The sequence below is a fragment of the Podarcis tiliguerta genome, assembly GCF_965153285.1.
Source record: "Podarcis tiliguerta genome assembly, chromosome: 8".
Lineage (NCBI taxonomy): Eukaryota > Metazoa > Chordata > Lepidosauria > Squamata > Lacertidae > Podarcis > Podarcis tiliguerta.
The window spans coordinates 41,030,160-41,055,594 of NC_139541.1; the positions used below are offsets into that span (position 1 = coordinate 41,030,160).

The window sequence follows — 25,435 nt, forward strand, 5'->3', positions numbered from 1 at the left end:
CACTCTCACATCCAAACCAAGGGTTATGGGTTTATCTTCCAGCAAGTTATGATCTGCAACCAAGGTTTAATTTTGGCATACTGATTATGATTTGTTAGAAGCAAAAAAACAACAACTATGGTGTTTGAACATAATGCTACGTTAGAGGTCGTGGTGTGTTTCTTTCATGTGCCAGCAGGGAGGAAACAAAGAAACCAGAAATCAATCATGGTTTACCATGAAATGCACACTGGGCCACTTGGTGCAATGGGGCTTTCTCCCAAATAACTGCATATGCCTTAAAATAACATGCTAGCAATAAAATTGTCATGGTACACACACATTCTAAGCCTAACAATAAGGTTCTAGTAGTCATTGCATGAAGAAAGTAAATGTTATGATTCTCACATTAAAAGGAAGTTAATTATATTCATACTCAATTACTGGTAGCATTTTGACATACGTGAATCCAAACTACGTTTTCAGTGCCGCACAATTTTGAGAGGGCAACACTAACATTTCTTGACATTTTAATTTTTGCTGAGCCACCAAGGTACAATGCTTTGACTGTTTGTTCATTTCATTTCACATATATATTTATTTATACATTCATTATGACTTGTGATATTCAAGTTTGTGTGAATAATACCAGGAAAAGATACTATTCTAAAAATCAATATGCTGAAAGTGCTGTTTTAGGGCTGCTGTAGTTGTTTGTTGTTTTTCTGAGTTATTCCTATTGACCTGAGTTCAAAAACAAGGTATTGATTTATAAAGTACCTTCAGTAAATAAATGCACATTCTTTCAGCTAACCCTAGTAACTAGTCACATACTGAACAGGGCTTCAGCTCAGCTTACTGGCTGTGTTCAGAGTCCACTCTAAAAGCCACCAGACTCTGGGAAATAAAGGATAACCAAGAGAGAGTACCATAACAGTGAAGTAATAGTTTTGGGGCACCGGTATTTTTGGTCTATAAGAGGTGTGGGGGGGATTGTAAAACACCATTAGTAACAGATAGTGACTGATATTGGCCATAGGTAATATAATGATGCCTTCAGACAACTAAACAGCCTGTATTTATTTCTCTGTTTAGCTGCTGGTCACTAGAAAGTATGGACACCCCCCCCCCGTCTAGGCATCTTCTTTCTCTTTGGTACCACACCATTTCTTCAAGTCTTCAGGTCAAATTCCTGTTAAGCCTAATGCTTCAGGACTGCAGCAGCCATGCTATTTATCAGTCATGGATTATATAGTTCACATCAGGCCGACAAGATGTCAAGCCTTCTCTCAGTCATTCTTCTGTGACCTAGGAGTAAAAATAGGTGATAGTACTTCATATGGGAACATGAATGGCTCTACTGGTAACATATTCTGCCCCCTACCTCATCTTTTGTACAATTTTATATTATTGCACATTAATTTTTGGTGTCCATTTGTGGATTGTGATTAGATGCGCTCACACTGACCAGCAGGGTGTGCTCTCAGAGCAAAGCCAGCTATTCCTTGGCTCCAGATTAAATGAAGCAGACCCTCTGAAATTTCAGTGCCCTCCAAAGGGTAGGTGGAATGCTTTCAAATTCCCTCCTACAATAGCTCACTAAATGGCAATAATATATAACAAGTAATTCCAACAAACTTATTTATGTACAGTATGAACAGGCTGCCCTAAAACAAGGTCTCACAACAAGAAATAATACCATTTAAAATTCAGTAACAACGGGGGGGGGGGGACAGCAAAATATTTGAAATGTGTTTCCCCCCTCAAAGGTAAATTATTTGTCAGAGACTACAGACTTGTTTAGATGGTATGCCTCATTATATGTAGTATACTGCCCTCCCTAATCCTCAATGAGAAAATCTGAATTAATAAAATGCTACTCAGCTGAGTGGCTCAGCTTATTTATTTCCACATATTTCCAAATCAAGATGTTTCAAAATCCAGTAACTGATATAGAGAAAGCTTCAAATATCCCCTAAAATGAATCTTATCTTTATTTTATCCACATCAATTACTTTTTTGAAATCCATTTGCATTTGAACAATGTTCCAGAGTGCTTGGTGCTACTGCGGTGTCCAACCAGACATTTATTGGTGAGGTATACAAATAACAATAATTAAATAAATATATATGAACACTGGCTTGACAAGTTGTCTCAAATCTCCATTTCCAACTAGCTTTCAGATGCTCTCTCTTCTGTTTTGCTTTTAAAGTTTCAGTTTTGCATTATTATTAAGTAATTAATCACTTTAAACAGTGAGGTCCCAAGCAATATAAATACAACCATAACCTAAAGATAATCACACACTAAAACATTTTTAACTCCCCTGCACACCACTGTGCAAAATGAAGGAAGGAGCTATGAGGAAGCCTTCCCCAGGCTAATCTCCACTTTCAACACTACCAGGTTTCCTTGATGCTTTCTTTTTGGCTCCCTCTCTACATCCCCAGCAGATGCAAATATCCACTCTCTCTGCATATTGTGCTGCTTCATAAATCCAAGCCTTCACGAGCAGTTGCCACTAGCCTTTTTGTTCAGTCAGGGAATTGTGCTTGTTCCAGCTCTGTGCTGAGCAGGACCTGACTTGCCAGCTACACTGGATGTGTCTATCAGGGTATTATTAGGGCAACCACTGTGCACCTATGGCAAGAAGGTGCTCTGCCAGATTCCACACACACCCTTGTTTAGATTGGGTGAATCTAATTGGATAAGCCATCCAAGAACAGAACTATCACACTTGTGTTCAAATGCCACATCCTACTTTGTGGTGCTCCAGGAACAGTTTGTCAGGGCACCTGGCCTCCTCATGCTGTGACTACATCAAATGTCCCTATATTATGCACTATCTCCCTCCAGCCCTCATGTGCACTGATGCTGGGGAAGGAAGAAAATAATGAAATGAGACTTTGCTTCGGTTTCATAGGTAATACTGTAGCCATCCACCTCTCTCCCCCGAGGTGTAAGTGGGTCCAGCAGCCCTTGGCTAGATGAGTCCTATCGATCTAAGAGGCTCTGTGTCATTTCCAGGGGATTTGCTAAAGAAGCTACTTATGTCCCTTTTTCATTTTCACCAACTCATTACCAGCTGCTTCTGCCTTGTGTATTTCAGCAACACCTGCAGGAATGAAGCCCGCTCCCAGTCCTTTTTATCCAATTTTGATTCAGATACCCTTAATTAAAAGCAAGACAACAGTTCGCTTGACAATTGGCTGGGAAAGCTGGAGTCAGCTCACACTGGCATATGAGACTGGGGAAGAGGAGTCTTTCTTTCTTTCTTTCTTTCTTTCTTTCTTTCTTTCTTTCTTTCCCCTGCTCCCAGGTTCCCAGTTCCAGATTAAGCAACTGATCCCTGGCTTAACTTTTAAATTAAGACTATTGTAAATTTTGGAACTTGAGAAGAGAGAGGACCCCCATGATCCTTGCAAATATCAAGTGCCTCTTGATATTGGTTACTTTCCAAAGGTAGCTGCTAGGTTACAATGTGCTATGGGAATGAAAAGGGCCCACTATGTCCACCCTGTAGGATTTCAGTCAATACACATAATATTATCAAACTTTGACAGGATTAAAGATTGCTTCTTTTTCAGCCTGAAAATACAGCAGGTTCAGCCAGGCACAGAAGATGCCACCTTGTCTTCCTTAAGGGAGACAAGAAACCTAAGTACTGGATGGAAGACTGAAAAGCCCTTTTCAGTAGCTTCCCTGGCAGTGAGCATACCTTTCCATCAAGTACTTTCCAAATGGCTAGTTTTAAACAGTTTACAAGAGCTGCTCAGACGGATGTTATTGGCATCTTTTCTTTTTCTGGTAACTTTTCCTGATGCAGCAAAGATTTCACCTGGATTTCTAGCTGTTTTACCTTGTCTAAAAGGTAGAAATGAAATGCCATTTTATACAGTTTACAGGTCAACACTACTAACAGAGAACAATTGTCAAGATTTTCCACATTTCTAGGAAGTTCCCGAGAAAAGACAGGTTCTCTCTTTACACACATGCAACACAGCTGAACACAGCTGAGGAAATATGAGTGGCTCTGACAAGAAAAAAGTGTGTGATTCAGTTTAAGCAACACTTCAAAATACGCATAAATACTGAATTAATACACTGCTGGTGAGGTTTGATCTAAGACTGCAATTTGCATTGGACAGCCTGCCTGCGTGTAATGGCTTCATATGAGTTTTATCTGAAAGAAGGGCACAAAAGCACCTTATCACCACTCGAAATGCATGCTTTTGCCCTTCCTTGCTTGCTTGGTGTTTGTAGAGACATTTGAAGAAGTCTTAAAGTTCTGTTGGTTATAATGTGCTTTCCATTAATTAATTTTAATGAAAGGTTATTCAATACCATTTTCATTTATTTATCATCTTCATTTATACTCCACAGAAATAGGTTCATTCAGGGTGTAGAGAAAGAGACTTATGTTTATTAACAGAGGCATGGCAGGCAGAAATTCAACAAATGAAGCATAGTGATGCACGGTAGAGGAATACACGCTTCACCTCTAGAATGTCCAACTAACATGCAACTATAGCGTCCTTGTCAGGAGGAGAGGTGACCATCCCAAAGGCTTTTGCAAGTTAAATTTTAAACTCATAATATAAAACTACAAATCCAAGTAGTCACATACACACCCACATCAAATTCTTGCAAGCAGCTGAATATATTTATTTACTCATGTATTTAAAATGTTTCCATTCTGCCCTTCAATTATATATTTGTAGGGCAAATTAAAATAGCTTGTAAATCGCAATAAAACAGTAATAAAGTAACAAGTGACAACAGTAAAAGGTGGTACTAAAAATAACCAGACCAGAAATAAAAATATATCAAAGGTTAAAAACCTGTGAAAATAAGAATGCCTTTGCCTAGTGCATTAAAGCACAGGTGTCAAGTTAGTCTGCATGAGGAGAGAATTTCACAAGCATGGTGCCACAACCCAAAAGGCCCTCTTGCCCATAGCCACCTTCCACACTTCAGATGAGGCAAGTTTTAGTGTATGTAAAGCTGATAAAGAGGAAGACGTAACACTGACGTCCATGTCCGAGGCCATATACGGTTCTGAAGCTAGTCCGCCAAGAAGCTAGCAAAGCTATCTGGCACAATGTGTCCCAGTTAGTAGCTGACAGTAGCTGTGTTTTGAACTAACCGCAGTTTCCAGACAGTCTTGAAAGGCACCCCATACTCACTGCAGTAGTCTTAACTGGAAGTTACCAGAACATGGGTATCTGTAGCCAAGCTCTTTCTCTCCAGGATCACAGCTCATGTATCAGCCTTGGCTAGTAAAAGGCCCTCTTGTGCCACTTAGATTTCTAGCAACAGAGCTGGAGCAATCCCTAACTGCAAATCTAATCCTTTAGCGGGAGCGATCTGGAACCTAATTCAGGACAGGTTGGATATAATACCACTTTCATGGACAGTACCCACCACCACTACTTCCATCTCATAAAGACTACGTTTCCTGGTCCATTGCAGCCTTGAGACAATGAGTCAGCATTTCTATTGATTCATCTGAATCTGATATAAAGGAGAGCTAGAGCTGAAGATGAAGTCATCTCTAGTTATGACTGAGGGCTCGTCCACACTTCCACTTGTCTTGCTGCTTTCTCCCAGGAAAACCTGCTGTTTACTGATGAATCAGAACAAATGTCAATAGGTTTTTCTGTGGATTGACATTTGTTCTGATTCAGTGGTATACTGTGGGTTTTTCCAGGGAAAGCAGCAGGACAAATGAAAAACCGCTTTTACCTGTGCCTAGAAAGCACAGGATAAGTGGAAAACATCTCAGGCTCGGCAGCAAAACTGTGGAGATGCATTGAGTGTCAAAACTGCAGATAATCTCACTCAAAAAATTCCTGTAGATGTTAAAACCCTCTGGGTTCCTATGGAATAGACGTCATGGAGTTAAGCAGAACTCACTCAGCACTATGAAACAGAGTGAGCCCTCCAGATAAGAGTAGAACCACTGAAGCACCATGCCCCAACTCCCAAACCAGAAACCCTATCAGGAAGGATACTTAGCTGAATCCACAGAGAGAGCCTGGAGCAGGGGTGACCAAGCAGCCATGGGTGCCATGGCACTTGTAAATATCTTCATTGGTGCTCCCAGGCAGGGACCCGGTACTCTGGGCTTTCATTTTTTAGCAAATAAGTCTCTAGCCCTCCTAGAGAGAGAGAAAGTTATGAAGCACAATGTGCAGGTACTCTTCTAAGCAGTTCCTGTGAAATGAACTTGGCTGACTGCTTCAGTGATTTTAGTCTATGCATGAAGTCAGAGGTGTGATTCATAAATAAGTTGTTTGGACACCAGGTAACAGGAATCCCTGGGGCCCTAAAGAGCTACTTCTTTCCCCTCCACTTTAGTACTTCTGTCTTTTCTACTCCTTGCATTCACCCATTTGCTGCTCTATTTGTTTTGATTTGCTGTTTGCCAGTCACATTATCTCCTCATACACCCCTAAAATTGAGGAGCTAGTAGATGACATTCTGCCTCAGGCTTCCCACTAACCTGGGCCAGTGTTGTTCAGCTACTACTATGGTGAGGTTTTAAATGTATTTTGTGTGTATTTTCCATGTATTTTTATTCTTTTTCATTCCTTAAAACTCAGACTTGCCAACCAGCATTAAGTATGTATATTTATTTGTGACTATATATGAAATATGGCTGGCTATAGTAATTCAAAAGTATTCCTCAATTCAGCTATCTTTTAATTTCCAGCTCTACAACAATACCCCAGTAAGAAACAAAGTTACAGCCAGTGCCTGTTAAAGAAGGTTTCCCACCAAAAATATTCAGATAACAAAAAATAAATAAAAAGTTTTTTTATGTGTTTAAACCATTTAATGTTATCATCTCTTTTCTTTTTCTTCTGTTTTGGAGTTGGCAGCCATTTTGTGTAACACTTCTGGCAGGAGCCATTTTCTTACTGGTGCTATTTTCTGAGTGGTGCCTTCTCAAAACTCCAAATGTGCCCCTAGACCCCAAAATGTTGGTGATCGTTGGCCTGAAGAATAAGTAGGGTCACATTCCCCCGTCCTTCTGCCATTACGGGTTATCTGCCCAAGCAACAAGATAGTTTCTGTGCCAAAATGAAGCCTGAAACAATACCAAAATTTAGCACTAAATGGGGGGCCATTTCCAAAAAAAGAGAGTGGCAATTTCAGGAGGTGGAGTGTCAAACCAGTCTCTGCAGTGATGACTCTTTTTTCCCTTTTAAGTGACACTGCCTGCCACCACAGGTTTTTAATGAAAGTGGCTGCAGCTAGAGCTCTTGGTCCAGCCACTATCATGTTTTTGCACTCTCTACATATTAGCCATTTGAAACCCTGGTTTGGCTCTGAGTGGGAGAAAGGGAAGCTTGCCTCTGCTGCTCCTCTTGTGGGCACAACATTTAAAAGCAGAAAATAGCCATCACCATGTGCACCACTGTCACCAGGATAAGCAGCTCCCAACCACTTAAATGGCAAACTGGTTAATGCTCCCCTCAGGTTCCCACTTGTAAAAAGGTAAAGGACCCCTGGATGGTTAGTCCAGTCAAAGGCAACTATGGCGTGTGGTGCTCATCTTGCTTTTCAGGCTGAGGGAGATGGCGTTTGTCCACAGACAGCTTTCTGAGTCATGTGGCCAGAATGACTGAACCACTACTGGCACACGGAGGACCGTAACAAGTGCCAGAGCACACAGAAATGCCATTTCCCTTCCCACTGCAGCAGTACCTATTTAACTACTTGCACTGGTATGCTTTCGAACTGCTAGGTTGGCAGGAGCCGAGACAGAGCAATGGGAGCTCACCCCATTGCACAGATTCAAACTGCTAACCTTCCAATCAGCAAGCCCAAGAGGCTCAGTGGTTTAGACCACAGTGCCACCCGTGTCCCTTGTTCCAAAAGACACTATGGTGGCAAAGTGCTATTATTTGCTGCCATTATCACTACTGAGAGTGAGCTCAATAATGAGCTTTTTCTGAGTTTAGTTGGATCCACATCTAGATGTCTGCTACTTGTGTTTTTGCAATCTCCCAGTCTGCTTCATTGCCTCTAGCTCTGAGAACAGGCTACTCAAACAGGTCCACCACCCTAGTAGAGGGCAATGGCTGAAGAAGTCATCAGGCATCTCATACTGGGGAATCTAATATGACAGTTGACCATCACAGTATGAAACCAAGTGTTCACTCACTTCCCTAAGGAAAGACTTCTACTGCTGGGTAAATACATCTGCAGATAGGAGGGGATTAGGGGGGTGACTGACGGCAAGCTATCCCACCACACCATGCTGCTCCAATGGCAGCAGAGGTGGTAGCAGCCATATCACTACCAGGTGGTGCCCCAGGCTGGCTGGTGCTGCCCCTCATTACACACTATTAGGAAAACTCAACATCCAACTATAAGCATCGGGGTCAAACTAGACAAGAAATCAGAGATCTGTGAGACATCTCTTTAAATTTCTTTAAGAACAAGCCATGGGGAGTGCCTAAAGCACTCTCCTCCCACACCTATGGCATTTTCCTGGTGTAAATGGTCACCTCAAGCTGCAACTTGTTTCATTACAGAAAAACATTTGAGCCTAGAAATTAATTTCCAAAGAACTTTGATGATATTAGCAGTGATGAGAATTATAAGAAATCATTATTTAAATTTAAGATAAGCCCAGAAATGAGACAACACACATAGTGAAATGCTCTGATACCTGAGCTGATATTGGTCTGGCAAAACTGAGCTATAAATAAAGTAGTTTCTTCATGTTGGCAGTTGTGCTCCCAAACTTCAAAGCTACTCGAGTCAGCCCAGCCATTTTCTGCATCTAACATGATCAGGTGGGTGACACCTCCTTTGCCAAGTTCTTGGGCAGGAGCACAGGTTCCTAGAAGGGAAAAGCTGAAGCACAGTGTGGGATCCTGTAATGTTAAGAATGAACTGCACATTCACTTTCCTAAAGCCTTTGGGCTGCACTTCTGCAGACAGAATATTCCAGCAATTCAAATGATTTCTTCAGCACTATGAGCAGCACAAAAATGTTGCTTCCACAGGACTCTCATGAGGGTTTTATAAACTTAATTAATAGATGATAGATATTTGCAGCTTTAATTCCAGTTCAACTAAAGCCTTTTTTCTGGGAAATTCCAAGTCTCAGCCAACATCAATGAAGTTAGAGCTTTTCTGGGCAGCCTGAGGGCAGCCAGGTACTAGCAGGTGTCTGCTGCTTGAAAATCAATTAACACTGACCCTGCATTCTGGCCACTAAAACTGCTTTGCTGCTGCATGTGACTAAATGCTGTTTTAGATTCTGAAAATGGAAATATTCCCACAAACAGAATTTCTTCAAAAAATGATGTTGGTTGTGCCAAAGGGGAGGGAGGGGTAAGAGGGTTCCTGGATCACTATAGCATGGGTTTGCCAGGAAAAGAATTCCTGGTGCAAAGTCCACAGAACTTCTCAGGACAGAAATGTCATTTATCACCTATATTTAAAGTTGAATTTGCTGATATTTTATGGTATTCGATATTATTTCTATTAACATTTTATGCTGAAATTACAGAATGATTCGTGAGTACTGAATTTTTGATTGCTTTTACACTTGCTGGGACACTATTAAAGTTGATTTACGTTAATAGCACTGTAAGAAGATATTAACAATGAAATTTCCAAAAGCACTTAGCATCCCATAATTGGAGTTAAATGACAAAAAGAGAGAGGATAATAAAGCAAGGGGAGAGAAAAGAAGAGAGGGAGATTTTTGACAATATTCCCTCTGCTACCCTCTGTTTGCCATTACACCATACAAGCTTGTTCCATGAAAGAATAAAACTACCAGTCAAGAAAGGGAATCCTGCTTAGCTGACTGAGAAACGTGGTGCAAAGGTGAAGGACTCAACAATAAAGTAGAACTTAAGAGGCAGAACTTTCTGATTGTTTCTTTTCTGACAAGTAAACACTCCTTTCAGTGTTTACTGTTTATGGCAATCAGAGATTCTGGTGAAGGAGATACAGTGATATGTGTCAATAAAAATTCATATCGACAGAAGCCCAATTACAAGAAAAGGCCTTTGCAAAAATGAACTAGTCTGCATTGCAAAAAGTGTCAAACCAAAGATAGCCATGATTGCTTCTCTGGTTTTATTCCTATGTGCTGATCTGCACATCACATAACACTAGAAACCTGGGTGGGAGTCATCCCAATCTCTGCATCAAGTACAAGAACCGCTACATGCTAGCAAAGGCAGTGGGCATGATTACTGACCCTTTGACCCTAAAGGAAGGAGCGGTGAAGGGTCCCCATGCAGATCCGGCACAGTTGGTCTTCTAGGTGAGGGTCAGTCCTTCTCTGCAGTCATAATTGTTCCTTGTCAACTACGTACCTGACATTCAGAAGACATCTTAAGTTCAGGGAAGTTTTTAATGTATGATATTTTAGTGTTTTTTGGTTTCTATGGAAGCCGGATGGGTGGGGTACAAATAAATTATTATTATTATTATTATTATTATTATTATTATTATTCAGACTTTCATGCAAGGAAAACCTATCATATTTTCCCTCATCTTTAATTGTGGTATTACTGCCCTTTAGGGGTACATGGGGTGTTAGGGGAGGGATAGCGCATCTGGTGAGGGACACATCATGCTCCTTCCGGGGAGGTCTGTCCACCTTTGGTCTCCACCCCTGCACTCTTACCTGTGGCTACTGAAGCTGTCAACATGCAACAGTGGCCACACTCCAGGAACAGTTTCGACTGGCTGGCTAAACCAGGTGAGGGTAACTGATGGGTCTCAAACCCTTGATGAGTTAGGGACTTCCGCTGCATGAGAATACAGACTGGTGGATTGAGACCAATAGTGGGTCCAATGGTCAAGGAAGCAGTTTCTGCACATGATGGAGAGGGAAGTGAGGGGCAAATGGGGCTTGTCAACCTGGGAAGGTAGCCCATTTAGGAGAAGAAAAACCCTGATCCTAAACCTTCACTGCCCTGGGGGGGGGGTTTGTTTGGGAGAAGAAAAGGCTAAGGAGTAACCCCTAAGAGTGAGGCCACTAAGATGGTTGGAGGGTGCCTTGTACACGTCCTTCTGACAACTCCTGTAGTGAAGCTGGTGCCGAACATATTGCTCTGCTTTCCATTGGACCACATCAGTGAGGCCGAGAAGGGGGGGTGTTGTCATCAAGGCAGCCCAGGACCTCCATACTTGTGCCCCAGGGAGGTCACTTTGGTTTGACTTCACCCCCAAAGGTGCACTCCATTGTCTCTTGAGAGACATCTTATCGGGAGGTCTGTTCCACATAATGTAGTGTTATGGCACCTCCCCTTTGAAATTCCCTCCCCTTGAATATTAGACAGGCACTGTCTCTGTAGTCTTTTCAGCACCTACTGAGAATACCTTCCTCTTTCAACAAACCCTTTAAGCAGAAATCTTTCCCATTTGGCAACTGCAGTGTAATTGTTTTTAATATGTTGTTATTGTTTTATTTTTTGTTGTTTGTAACCCTGGGTTCCTCTGGGAGGAACAGTGGAATAGAAATTTAATAAATAAATGAAATATTCATAAGCACCTTCTTTGGCAACCCTGCTTGGGAGGCCAAGAACTGGAATTAACACATGTCACAGGGCAGATGTGGTGGCAGCAGAATTAATAACTGGGTTTGAGCAGTTGTGATGAGCAGGGGCATCTCATCCCCCTGTGATATCACTGACTCTGCTAGTTGGATTGTGTGAGCTTAGCAGAAGCCAGAGAGAAGTTTGCTTTAAAAAAAAACAAAAAACAAACCAGCCTTTCTCCTACTGGTGACAGCTGATGCTTTAGGGGTAGGCTATGTACAAACAGTAGATTTCACAGATGCAAGAGTATTGGAAAATTAGCACAGCCACAACTCAGCTTGGTAGGATACACACACTCAAGTTCTGTGTCCCACCACTGCCTCTGGGAAAACCAGGTTTTCATTGATGAGGATGCCTATAATTATTGAGTTCTCCTGAACAGTTAAGTCCAGTCAAAGGCGACTATGGGGTTGCAGCGCTCATCTCACTTTCAGGCTGAGGGATCCGGCATTTGTCCACAGACAGCTTTCAGGGTCCTGTGGCAAGCATGACTTAACTGCTACTGGTGCAACAGAACATGGTGACAGAAACCAAAGTGCACTGAAATGCCATTTACCTTCCGGCCACAACGGTACCTCTTTATCTACTTGTACTGGCATGCTTTCAAATTGCTAGGTTGGCAGGAGATGGGACAGAGCAACAGGAGCTCACCCTGCTGTGGTGATTTGAACCGCCAACCTTCTGATCGGCAAGCCCAAAACAAGTGCGCTCCCTGTGGCATATAAGAATTGTCCCTAGGTAACCAGACAGACAGGTTTGAAAAGCAGAAGGAACTCACTTGTTTTTCCATGAACCTGTAGAAGGATGTGTGGCTGCCCAAGAGCATATTACACAGAGCTGGACCATTTCCTAGAAGGGAAGGAAGAAGGGTTGTATCCAAGTTTAGTCATGCTCAAGCAGAACTATTGAAATCAATGGACATTACTAACCTAGGCTCATTAATTTCAATGAGTCAACTCTAAATAGAACTTAGCTGGATACAAACCATACTGTGCAGGTAAGGTAGTAGCAGATAGCTGTTTACATTGACCTTCTGCCTCCAGATTCTGGGCCATGGAAATGCTCTAGGCAGTGTGGGACAGACATGTTACCTCTGCTATCCATTTTGCACACTTTTGCCAGCTTCCTGGTTAGCATGTTCAGGCACATTTCAGCTGAAGAATGGGTGGGGGAGAAGCAGATGTGGCTGGGGACCCCAGAATGGTTCTCCTATTACTGGAAGCCGCTGCTGCAAACTGTCTGTCGTCCCCCACAAACCTCCCTGTCCCCTGTTCCTGATTTTCTTTCCAGGAATTTACAAACATTTTCCACAGATCAATATTGGTATTGATTATTCATTGTGAGTGAATCATGTGTCTTTGGTGATCCAGCCTGGCAGAGTAAGCAGCCAAAGGCTGCTGCAGTAAAAAAGAAGGAAAGAAAGAACAACATACATATATACATACATACATACATACATACATACATACAAAAAACAACAACAACCCAGAAGGCAAGAGGGACCCAGCTCTTGCTGGGCTTGCTGCTGACAGCAATGCACTGACAGAAGGGGAGGAAGAAAGGAAGGAAAATGCAAAGGCAAGTAAAAGCGTGGAGAGGAGGGGGCAGCAGAAAGAAAGATGACAAAGTCTCAACTGGCAAATGTGTTCCTTCCAGGGCACCTTGGGAGACATGCAGCCCAGCCATCGCCATTCCATGCACAGATGCAGTGGACCTTTTGATCAGGGAATAAGAAGTGACTCATGTTTCTGGTATCTGCTACGTAACAACATTGGGGGAATTCCTTGGCTCACTGACAGCAAAGGAGGAAAGCTGAATCAATGAGGTAACAGTAGATTGCTTTCTACTGCCTTCCTAGGAATACACAGTCATCCTGGATGTCTTTAGCATCTCACCGCTTCTGAACATTTAAATGGATCAACATCATTTACAAAGTGAGTAAATACAAAGCCTTTCATAATTTGCTTGCCAGCTAATGCAAAACTGTATTTTTTAGACTTGGAGAAAATCAGATCGTTGTGGCATTTGGTGTACATATACATGTGGAGAACAGCCGAGGGGGGTGGGGAGCAGCTAATTGCTGGTTATGTTTTAAAAGGGATTATGAAAAAAGACAGAGAAACGATCACAGGAAAACAGTCTGGATCACAGCCAAAATCAAAGATGAGCAAGGCTGGAGTGCCTGAGACGGCACCAGCTGTTTCTGACAGCTCTTGGATGGGGTTTCTTGTATTTCCTATGGATGGCAAAGCCCCTGGAACCAGGGAGATTTCTAGAAAGGAGCATGGTGTCAAGAACTGGAGCTGGGAGAAGATGGCTAAGTAATGATTAACTAGAGGTTGCCGAAAACCCTTTTTGGAGCCTCAAGCAAATTCAGAGAGCAAGAGAGCACAAAAGATAAGAGTCTTAAAAATTAACCATTCAACAACAGAAGTAGACATTTTTCCATCTCCTGAAGACACCATGACTTTTCAATACAGGAAGGCTGGATTAGTTAACTTCACTTTTGATAAAGGATCTAGGAAGCCTAGACATACTTTCTGTACCAGCTGGACTGAAATGTATAAATTCTTCCTGGAATCAAAAGGGGGGGAAATACTCCAAATGCCTCCCCAAGCAGGGAACTGCAATACTGTTGTTCTGCATACACACAGAAAAAATAAGCTTTCTGATGGAATGTGAACTGGCTATCTTCATTCCAGTCTCTGTTCAACATGGCCATTTCAGAGCAGGACAAAGTAAGTCTCTTCTTCAAGGTCTTAGTCTCTCTTCATCATGGCTGTATTTTATCCCATCAAACTCTGTGGTGGCTCAGAAGAAGAAACAGTGTTGTCTATGCAAGCAGGAATCTTTGGGGGCATGGGTGAGGGTTAAGGCGGCAACAGCATCAACTAATACAATAGACCTTTGAACATTTCATTCTTGAACCATCTTCCAAAAGCTGTATATGTGGCATTGTGTATGAAAAGAAAGAGAGCACAAGATAAGCAAAAAGCAGGCAAGTAAAATGCTTGGGCATTTCCGTAGTCATTATCAGCATAACTAGTCTGGTTGTAAGCTCCATGCTGTGGAGTGCCTGCACAGACCTGATTGGCATGTTAAACCGAGAGTGCTTCAGCAGCATACTAACCAAGTTATGAAAAACCCAGGCAATCAGCAAGTGGTAATCTTCCCTGCTCTAATGTGTAAGAGGCAGACTCACAGCTACCGGTACTTTGTTACTTTGTTAGCCTCTTCTGCATTGAGATTTTTGCTTTCCTGATTTTTAAAAAAGTCTGGAAGAGAAGGTTGTACAGTGGTACCTCAGGTTACAAACACTTTGGGTTACAAACTCTGCTAACCTGGAAGTAGTTACCTTGGGTTACGAACTTTGCCCCAGTATGAGAACGGAAATCGCACGGCGATGGCGCGGCGACAGCAGGAGGCCCCCATTAGCAAAAGCGCACCTCATGTTAAGAACAGTTTCAGGTTAAGAACGGACCTCCAGAACAAATTAAGTTTGTAACCCGAGGTACCACTGTACTTCCAATAGCTATAATGAAAACAAGCAAGCTCTCAGAACAGGTGGAGCAGACAAAGCATGGCAACAATATCCAAAAACAAATAAACAAAACCATACAATACCCTGCCACAACAGCCACTTAGTAGAAAAAGTCCTCTAAACAAAAAAGTCTTTACCGGCCGGCAACAGGAAAGCAGAGAGGTGGCCAGCCTAATCTCCCATGGAAGTGAGTTCCACAGTTTAGGAGCAGCCATTGAAAAGGTCCTCTCTTGTACCCTCACCAAATGTGCCTATGAAGGTGGCGGGACCAAGAAAAACCTCAGAAAATCTCAAAGCTTAGGCAAGCTCATATAGGGAGAAACAGTCCTTCAGATAACATGGACCCAAGCTGTATAGGGGTTTGTAGGTCATAACCAGCACTTCTAATTGTGCCAGAAACAGACCATTAGCCAGTGGAGCTGTTGTAACAAGGAGTTTTTGTTCTCCTTGTACCTGGCTCTAATCAGCAATGAAGTCATAGCATCTTGGACCCACTAAAGTTTCTGAACCCTTTCCAAAGGCAGCCCCACATACAGCACACTATAGCATAGCTGTCAACTTCTCACTTTTCTTGCGAGGAATCCTATTTGGAATTAAGGAATTTCCCTTAAAAATAGGGAAACGTTGACAGCTATGCACTATGAGTGATACATATGGTGTGTAACTAAAACAGATATCACTGTCCCCAGATCAGACATCTCCAGGAACAGACACAGCTAACACACTAATTATAAATGTGCAAAAGCACTTTTCTGTTCATTTCAATGTGAGAACTTATATCTCTCATTAAAGTCAATTAAACTTAGAAGTGCTTGACTTCAGCTGAATTGTAATGCCATTTTTTTACAGAATAAGATCAAACATATTTACTTATTTATTTGTTAAATTGGTATCCTGTATTTCCACCAATTGCTGCTTAAGGTGACCTGCATAGTCCATCATCGATGGCCAGAAGTCAGCTGGTATAGGAATATATGACTTGACAGAAACAGAGAATATGCACCGTTAGATAAATCTACTTTCCACAATTGGTCAACACAAAATTTATAAATGATCCCTCTAAAATGATCTCTTTATAGCATAGTTGTGAAAAGAATGACATTAAATATGCACCAAAGCCGAGACTGCATCTCATTTATCTCAACTGCAATATGGACACTGGTATGGATTCACTGAGTGTTGTTGGATGTGCATTTATCACACCAAAAGCCACATCTTTTTATTTGCTTTTTCTTCTGTCTTTCATTACCTTGACGTATCACGCAGTTGAATTTGGTTTCATGAAAATCTGAATATTTATGACTGGATGAGACAATTATTTGCATTGGTTAGGAGAGTTTGAAATGTTTGCCCATCTGGTTTTCAACATTCTTCTGCCATTAGTAATCACAGTTAATGATCTTCATTTTGAAATCTGAAAGGGCAATTGCATCCTGTTGATCCTGTTAGATCACGATGTGTTTGTAATTTGTCTGGGGGAACTAGTATGAGTTGGAGGAGCTATTCTAGCACACTACCACACATTTCTGTCAGGAAAACCAAATAGGATTATGTTGAATAACTGTTCATCTCCTCCCATTCCCATCCAAGTGTTTCTACCTGGTCCCCCCACCCTGTTTCATACAAGCAGAAGAAGAAGAATAGTTTTGGATTTGATATCCCGCTTTATCACTACCCAAAGGAGTCTCAAAGCGGCTAACATTCTCCTTTCCCTTCCTCCTTCCTCCCCCACAACAAACACTCTGTGAGGTGAGTGGGGCTGAGAAACTACAGAGAAGTGTGACTAGCCCAAGGTCACCCAGCAGCTGCATGTGGAGGAGCGGAGACACGAACCCGGTTCCCCAGATTACGAGTCTACCGCTCCTAACCACTACACCACACTGGCTCTCACCACACAAGGGACTAGATGAAACCTTGGAGAAATTCTGGAGTGTAGTGTCACTTATTTATGTAATCACATTAAGTGCTACGTGTTTTTCATCTCACTCAGGCTATGCAGTACTGCTGCCTCCCCAGTTTGGTCATGATGGATATCAGATGCAAGATACTTGGAGTTGAACCCAGACAAGTTTGAAGTTGTGATGGTTGGCATAAATCTTGTGACTTGGAAGGGAATAGTCTTAAGAACGCTTGTGCTCCTACTCACCACATTCTAAAAACAAACATTATTTTCAAAAACTGTCAACTGTAATTTGTCCCATAATCATTTAAAAAAGAGGTTTGTTCCCTTCATCAACAATAGTTTGATTTCCTTTGTTTCAAACTAGCATCTTCTATGTACCATTTCCCACAATTTCTGAACTAATCTAATCTAAATGGGATTTTTGTGATCTGCTATTCAGCTTAGGAGAAATCCCATTTTTGCTCCATTCACCCTGCACACCCAACATAGATGGCTTTAAGCCCTTCTGTTTCACAGCCTTGAATGCTTCTGAAACTGAAACTGTATCTAGGAGTCCAGGATTCAACAGCTACCAGATGTATGTTTCAGAAATTACTCTGTCTTCTAAGAAGGCTACACATTTTGCCTTTGCTTAGCACCATGAACATTCCAGAGGCCAAAGAAACCTGTGCTTGAAGATGTTCCTCCTGTGCAAGTCAATACATTTATGAAGGTAGCAATCCAAAATAGAATTTTTAGAATGCTTAGGCAGCAGTCTTTTGCACACTTACTTGTAAGGCCAAATGATCTCAGTGAGACTTACTTTCAAGTATATATGCACAGGATTACAGTTAGTGTACATAAATCTTACCTCAACAAGCCATTGAGACAAAGCTGTGGCAACAGCATGGCACTGCTCAGTTGAGGAGAGGAACTCTTCTTACCCCTTATTGAAGGTGGTGGAAGTTCTTCCCTTTCATCACCTGTACAAATAAAAAGGAGATCAGTGACATTATTCTGAATAATTGGCATTTGCCATGAATTAGCATTACCCTGATATCCCTTGGTGCTAGTGTCGGTCATCTTCCACCCTGAATACTCCTTGACCTTCACTTGGGTGGTTTTCTTTAGTCTTTCTGTTTTTCTTTATTTGGTTTTTCCAGCATCTGCCTAAGAGGCAGTGCTTTTTTTCTTCCTAAAAAAATGTTTAGGGGTACTCTCATTTTCCTACTCATATTGAAATACTGCCCCTAAATGAGGCCAAACTTTGATTCACAAAATGTTTAGGTACCCCTGCGTACCCCCCAGAAAGAAGCACTGCTGAGAGGTATTAATATTAACAAAAATAGCTTCCAGGTGGGTAGATGTAGCCTGCTGCTTTAGCAGGAAAATCAACAAAAAGTATTGTGGCACCTCAAAATCAGACATATTTTATTATAGTATAATAATATAATTTGTTAGGTTTTAAAAGTTTATTTTTATTAGTTTTCAAGGATCAGAATTTAATAATATATCCAACTAAAGGCAGGGCATAGAAAAACTAAGCATATTAAATAATAACACCCAATCTAAGATCATGATATTCATATTTCTCTAGATGGAGTAGGAAGAGATACCTAAGCCTGAAACCAAACTTGTTAGTTTTCAAGGTGTCACAAGATTCTTCATCAATTTTACAAAAACAGCTTTTCTTTTTTCTGATTTTGAACACATAACTACTTAATTTGTAATCCTTTCCAGTAGTTTCTTTTTAAATCTCCCTTCCTTTCATATTATGTGCATGTTATCCATGTATATAACAGGTATAATACATCTGGCCATATGGAAATTCAATTCCCCCCCCCCCCCAAAAAAAAATTAAGTAGATCCTCCAAATGCAAATAACAGCTAGATTATCACAAGAGACAGAAGTGTGCATGCACTATAAACAGGTCAGGGTATGACATACGAAGTCCACAATGGGCCAAGGACAATATTTTAACATCAAAATGTTAAAGATGTTAACAGTGATTCAGGGGTTTAAGAAGACCCAAAGACTGTGTACTGGCATAGCAATTGGCAGTGGATTATTACTTCCAGTTGTCAGTTACTACAGTATTTCTCTGAATATCAGTTGCTGGGAACCACAGATGGGGAGACCGCTGATAACCTCAGGTTCTGCTTGCAGGCTTCCCACAGGTATCTGGTTGGCCAGTGTGAAGAAGGATGCTCGACTTGATAGCACTTTGGCCCAGTCTAGCAGGGTTCCTCCTATGTTCTTATGCCTTGGGGCTATAAAGCTGAAGAGAGGTGCACTCTAATGTCTGCCACCAGCCAGGAAACCAAGGACGGTTAGGGAGTTGCCTCTCAAGAAGAACATCATGGCAAGGGGTAGATCAGCAAGATCCTATTTATCAACCAGTGACAGAGCAGCTGATCCAGTAACTGCTTTCACCTTCTAATTATTTAATATTTTTACAGTGATTAGAACATTTTGAATGTTTTATAAGTATTATTTGCATTTCCCCCCTTGTATCTCATTATGATCCTGTTACTTTCCTCTGTGCTGGCTACCTATCACCTGCTTCATCAGCTTAAAGCTATCAATCCCTTATAGTTTTCCAAATAAAACTACAAGGGGTGTGTACAGCCAGGGGTGCCAACTTGAATAAAATATGTAGGGGGGGTAAGCCCTGCCCCACATAATAAATCGCATGATGAGGTGCACCCACACTATTTGAATGGAAATGCCCAGCACCTTTGAGGGGGAACCTGGCCCCTTCAAATATTTTATGGGGGAGAGGGGACAAAGGGACGTTCGCTCCTAGGAGTTGGCTCCTATGAGTGCAGCTAACCCTGGATTTTTGATGCAGTTATCAAGGCAAGGCAACAAAAAAGTGGTATAGGAAAGAGGCAGGAAGTAGCATGAAGACATGACTGAAAGACAAAGCTGAAGCAGGAAGGGACAGTAGCTTCACTAATGGGGAGCCTGCTTGACCGGGGAAATCAGGGCCTTTCCCATTTCCCTAAAAGTCAGTGGAATGGCATTCTTTTCATTGACCTGCATGGAGGAAGGGAAAATTGCCACCTTGAGGAAGGAGAGAATAACTCTCAATGCACCTCAGACCCCTGCTAAAGACTAGTTTCTGGATCAGTCTCAGTCCTTCCAGTTATGAACCCACACCTTTCAGTCCCTTATGCTTTCCACTCAAAAGCTCCTCTGCTTTCAGTCTGTTAAACTTCCTCACCATGATGCTCTACTGTATATGGATGGAACAAGTTCCCCCTCTTTATATGCCAAGTCACTTTTCACTCATCCTTCAGCAAAGTCACACATTTTCTGCACTCTTTGCTATTAGGCTACCCACCTCTACCTCTTCTATCTCTTTCTCCCTCATCCAGCCATTTGTCCTTCTTCCCCATGAAATGGGAAAGGCAGCCAAGAAGAGGAGCTCTGGAATCTTCATGTTGCAAAAATGCTGGCAAAGAGCAACTGCTATGGAAGCTTCTGTTGCCAATATTCCAATCTGCTTCTTCAAGGCTGCAACATGTCTCCCTGTTAAGTCAATCTGCACCCACAGGGAGTGGATTTTCCATTCACTCCTTTGCTCCCTTGATCTCTCCATTCAGACACAAGATGATCCCACAAGAGGCCCATTTGCAGCCTTATAAAACAAAAAAATGTAGGTTGCAGAATGAGCAAAAATCTCTCCTCCAGGCTCCACCCCACAGCAGTTATGAGGCTTTCAGACCCAGCTGTCCCTGATGAGTCGGAAGCTATCTTCCCATGTTATGATGAACACACAAGAGGAGAAACAGGATTGCACCCACTGTCTTCCTCAATTCCACCTCTTAAACATGCCCCTAATATCTGAAAGAGATGGTGCACATACAAACTGCATGTGTGATCAGGAACACTGACTTATTCAAGGTTCATGAGTGAACAGACATAACTACATGGTGCCAAATGCATGTAGGAGTGAAGCAAGGGCAGCAGCCACATTCTTGTCCCTCTTTCTATTAATGTTTATTGTAACATACAGGGCCGTCTTAAGCATATCTGGCGCCATGGTGCAAAGCTCCTTCCCGCCCCCTGCCCCAGTTTCCCAGAGTTGTCCACCTTTTTTTAGGGAGGACAGCGCTGCCGGCAGGGCTGGAGGAGGTAGGCAGCGGCTGGAGGGCGGCTCCTCTGGCGGAGAAGAGGGGGAGGCTGGACACAGTGCCTCCCAGCTCAGCTGGCAGCTTCGTGCCGCGGTGGCCATGGCAGATAGAGGCTCCAGGCGCGGTGCTGCTTCGGCGCAGCGTGGCAGAGGTGGGCGAGGGCAGCGAGCTGATGCCGAGAGGCACCGCGTCCAGCCTCTGCCTCTTCCCTGGCGCCTTCCAGAACTTGGCGCCCTGGCGCCTCTATGAGTAAGACGCCCCTGGTAACATATTAATAGGGTTCTGGTTGTGACATAGCCTTTGGTACTCTGTGCAAAACTGACATCATATTATCACCTGACCAATGTTTAATTACAAATCCCATCCCATCAGTTTCCCAAGAGAACCTGGGAAATTATAAGCCTATGATTTGAGTCCATGTTGGCTATCACTTACACCAAACATGCAGGTTCACCCTGTGGTAGGCTGTAAGGAGAGCTGGGATGTGTCTACCTGATGCTAGAAACAGAGCCTCCTTCAACCTGCTCCATATATTTGTATGCAGTACAGCAGCTACAAAGACATCCTTGTATGCTTCTGATCCTTATACCACAAGCATACTAGAGTTATGAGCCTGGCCTATAAAATCACATGGTGGTTTTAAGAAATTAAATTATTTCTTTATGTTATATTGAAAGTTACCATGGCCCCAGAGAGGCTAGAAAATGTGTTTATTTACAATTGGAAGCTAAGAGAAGCTGGGACTTTCCAAAAAGCACCAAGGCGGATTGAACAAGTCTTCAACAAAAACATAAGCAATAGAAGCTGCAGAGAAGCACCTGGGCTCTGTGCCAGCAAAAGGTATCTGCAACATACAACTGATGTACTCTATGGTGGGCTAGTCCAATAAAATATGCACAACTTTTAAGAGTCTAACATTTCCTTGTTTTAGCTTTGCATGCTACAGTAAGGCGTGTGGAAGAAAATCTTGAAAAACGGGCAATAGCCTCGCTATCTGTGTCCATTTCCCTTGCTTCACATTATAAGGCTTGAAGTAATCTATTTTTTGTGAATCCATTTTGTAATTTCAGCTCACATCTCTCCATAATGATAATTCCACCCCCAGGCACAAGAATCCAGAACTACCTTTACACTGAATGCACAATTCACACAATACGGTTGTTGTTTTTGATTTTATTTTTTACTGTTCTCAGAGGATGGGACAACTTAAACAGCAAACCCTGACCACATCCTTAAACCCAATCCAGTTGCTTCAGGATAACTCAACAGTGTGCAGGCCCAAGATGAGAGTCATGGAAATATTTAGCCATCTTAAAATATTCTAAACATTTGTACTCCACCTTGCGAAACAGAATCTTCACAAGGCAGCTTACAACCAGATTTTAATACACAGCACAACAGTAATCTAACTAGAACTAAATGCAACCTACACAATGAGAACCAAGACTGCAGCAGAGGGAAGCAAAACCCTCATCAGAGAAGACATGATGAATAGATAGATGCAGACCACAGAGTGTGTGGGTACCAGCAACATCCTATGAATGGCAAGAAAGGGAGGGGACAGCATGGCCACAGAAGAACCCCACTGGTACTCAACTCCTAGGATAACTCTTTGCAAACTGACAAGCAGCCAACCCCTCTTCATCCTTCCAGCTGTCCTGCATGTGAGACTGTCTAGGAGGCCACACTGAAAAGCCACGGCATCTGCCTTTGTCTTGCTGCATGCCCACATACTGAGGAGCCTGTTTGTGTCTAATCACAATTAGCACCATGCCCAATTCCATGCCCTGTGCTAATTCAAGAGGAAGAGCATGTCATTCCCTGCCAAGAATTACAGCTAATCGCCAAAGGCTCTGTGGTACGCCTGCTTTGCCTTTCATTAGGCTTTTGTTTCTAATGGCAAAGCTGGTGGTCTCCTTTTTGCTAGAAATCACCGTGGCATCACTGAAAAATGCCAGCACCATCTCAGATTGCCTAAGGACAAATGTAGTGCCTGTGAGTGATAGCAAATTTCCCCACCACCGCTTAACACACAACAACAACAATAATAACAACAACACACGCAATATGCTCAACAGTCAACTCAGGGGTCTGCCAAAATGTTCATATTACAGCCCTGCAGCCTAAATGTAATGTGAAACTGGCAGCTGCATTAAAGTCTCAGGAAAGTGCAACACAAGAATCAACTCTGCCCTATATTTGCCCCTTTGAGTTTGTTCATACAGTATAGTTAAGAGCAAAAATTCAGACTAAATACTTCTGACAAAATAGAACACATTATAAATATACAAAAGGAGGGCAATGCAAATGAAACAGCCCATGCTCTTTGAATGACCCTTGAGGCCAGACACACACATACACCCCGCCAAGCAGTACAAAGACTGTTCCACTCATGAATTCTCAGTGCAGAAGAGTGGCCACTGGAGGGAGGGAGAGTCCTCCAACTACTCACATCTCCCATTAGGCCTAGGTATGGTAAGGAAGGACCTCCTCCAAGTTGTTCTGTAATTGGAGCAATCCAGCACTGAGAGACATATTTGTCTGCCATAACTCATTAGGTCAGCTAATCTACTTTTTAAAATACTGTAGCTTTTTGGATGCACATTATGAAATACAGAGCCTGTGGTCATAACTCGAATAATGCCAAATATTTCAGAATGAAGATTCTTAAAAGTGTGCAAAAAGACCATCATAGCTCTGGCAAAGTGAGTGCCACAAGTGATAGGGTCCTTCTGAATTTGCTCTGCACTAAAGAAACCCAATCTTGCAATAACTCCAGGAAACGTTGTGGAAGAGCAATTTAGATTGCTAAGGACATCACCCAAGTGTTATAAAAAGCTAGGATAAATGTGTTTGTTTGTTTGTTTGTTTACATAATAGCAGTTTACTGCTATTTTTTTATGATGATAATTCATAATGTATTAGTAAATGTACAATCATACAACTGTTTGTTTGTTGTAATAAGTGGCATCTGTACAACACTTAACTTGTTTCCTGCTCAACCTTGAAATCCTTTCAAAACAGTGACATCCCCTTTTGTGAAAGATACAAAAAGTTTGAAAAGTAGCAAGTTCATCTTGGCTAAAACTGCTCCCCCAACACACACTCCACAAAACCTGGGAATCTGGCTAACTGCTTCGCCTCCACCCCTTGCTCATTCTGTGATGTCTGAACTAAGTATGAAATAAGAATGCAGCAGATTCAAGCCAACTGCAAATCCGATAGGGGGAGGGTAGTGGTGATGAAGAATGCACCACAGCCCCTTGGGATAACATGGTGATTTTAAACTCCTGGCTTTTCTTCCATTTGGCTGTATCATTTATATTCCCTGACCCAGCAAAAGCAGTTGGTTCTGCAGTCTGATTAAAGGAACTGGGCATTTGATCTGTAATTGTTTTTCAATGGCTGTATCTTCTTCTGTGTTATTGCTTTACACGGCTTGCCTTTGTACAATATTGAAAATCAATAAAAGTACAAAAATGTATTTTTTTCCCTCCTCTTAAAAGTGAAACAATCTTGTTAAGATTCTGCTGCAGACACTTTGCAATGGTAGTACCCCCTTTTTAAAATAGCACTTCAAGGAGCAAGCCTGGCAATCCCAGACAGTATGGAAACAGCCATGGCACAAATGCCCTTAGTCATGGCATTCAATCCAATCTGAGAACAGTCTTTGGACTGAAGCCTGTCATGGCTCAGGGCTCAACCACACTTCCACTTGCCCCAGGCCTAGAAAGCATGGGTCCGAAGGGTTTTCTACTTGACCTGCGCCTTCTAGGCATGGGTCCAATCAGTTTTGGTTGGCCCACTGCTTTCCCCAGGAAAGCCTGCTCTTTACTGCTGAATCGGTACAAGTGGAAGTGGAAGTGTGGCAGGACAAATGGAAGTGTGCATAGGATACATCAACTAGCTAAATCCAAGGTAGGTATCTGAGAGGCTCATCTCCCTACTATGTTCATGGCATTTCCAATGTCATTGCCAGCCACTTGCGGAAAAGCCAAAGTGTTTCAAGGTTTTAGAGACCTGAGGCCAATAACTGCTGCAGCTTGGTGCCACAGCCCCCCAACTGTACTTATTTAAGAAGGGCCAGCACTTGTTTGCTCATAGGGTGTTTTGACTGCAAATATCTGCATACTGTTGGAAGCTAATATGACAACTGCTCCTATCTGAATGGCCAAATACTGTTTCGATAGAGAAGTTTCAGTACAACTTTCTAGAAACCATCAACATGCTTTGAGACCAAAACTAGTGCTTTTGCTCAAAATGCAGGAATTTCCAATGAGTATTATTCTGAACATTTTAAATTTTCACTT

General features: G+C 42.2%; 1 protein-coding gene across 13 annotated transcripts in view; it reads right to left on the reverse strand.

The window, feature by feature from the left end:
• ZFHX3 (zinc finger homeobox 3) overlaps positions 1–25,435 on the reverse strand; it is a 395,772-nt gene that overhangs the window by 219,227 nt on the left and 151,110 nt on the right. For 8 of the 13 annotated variants that reach the window (XM_083452376.1, XM_083452375.1, XM_083452372.1 and 5 more), the window contains 2 exons: positions 17,857–17,968; positions 12,341–12,411 (listed from right to left, as the gene is read on the reverse strand). The gene's annotated coding sequence lies outside the window, so the exon portion shown is untranslated. Of the gene's footprint in view, positions 1–12,340; positions 12,412–17,856; positions 17,969–20,332; positions 20,445–25,435 lie in introns of those variants that run through there. The other 5 variants (XM_083452360.1, XM_083452377.1, XM_083452359.1 and 2 more) reach the window with 3 other exon arrangements.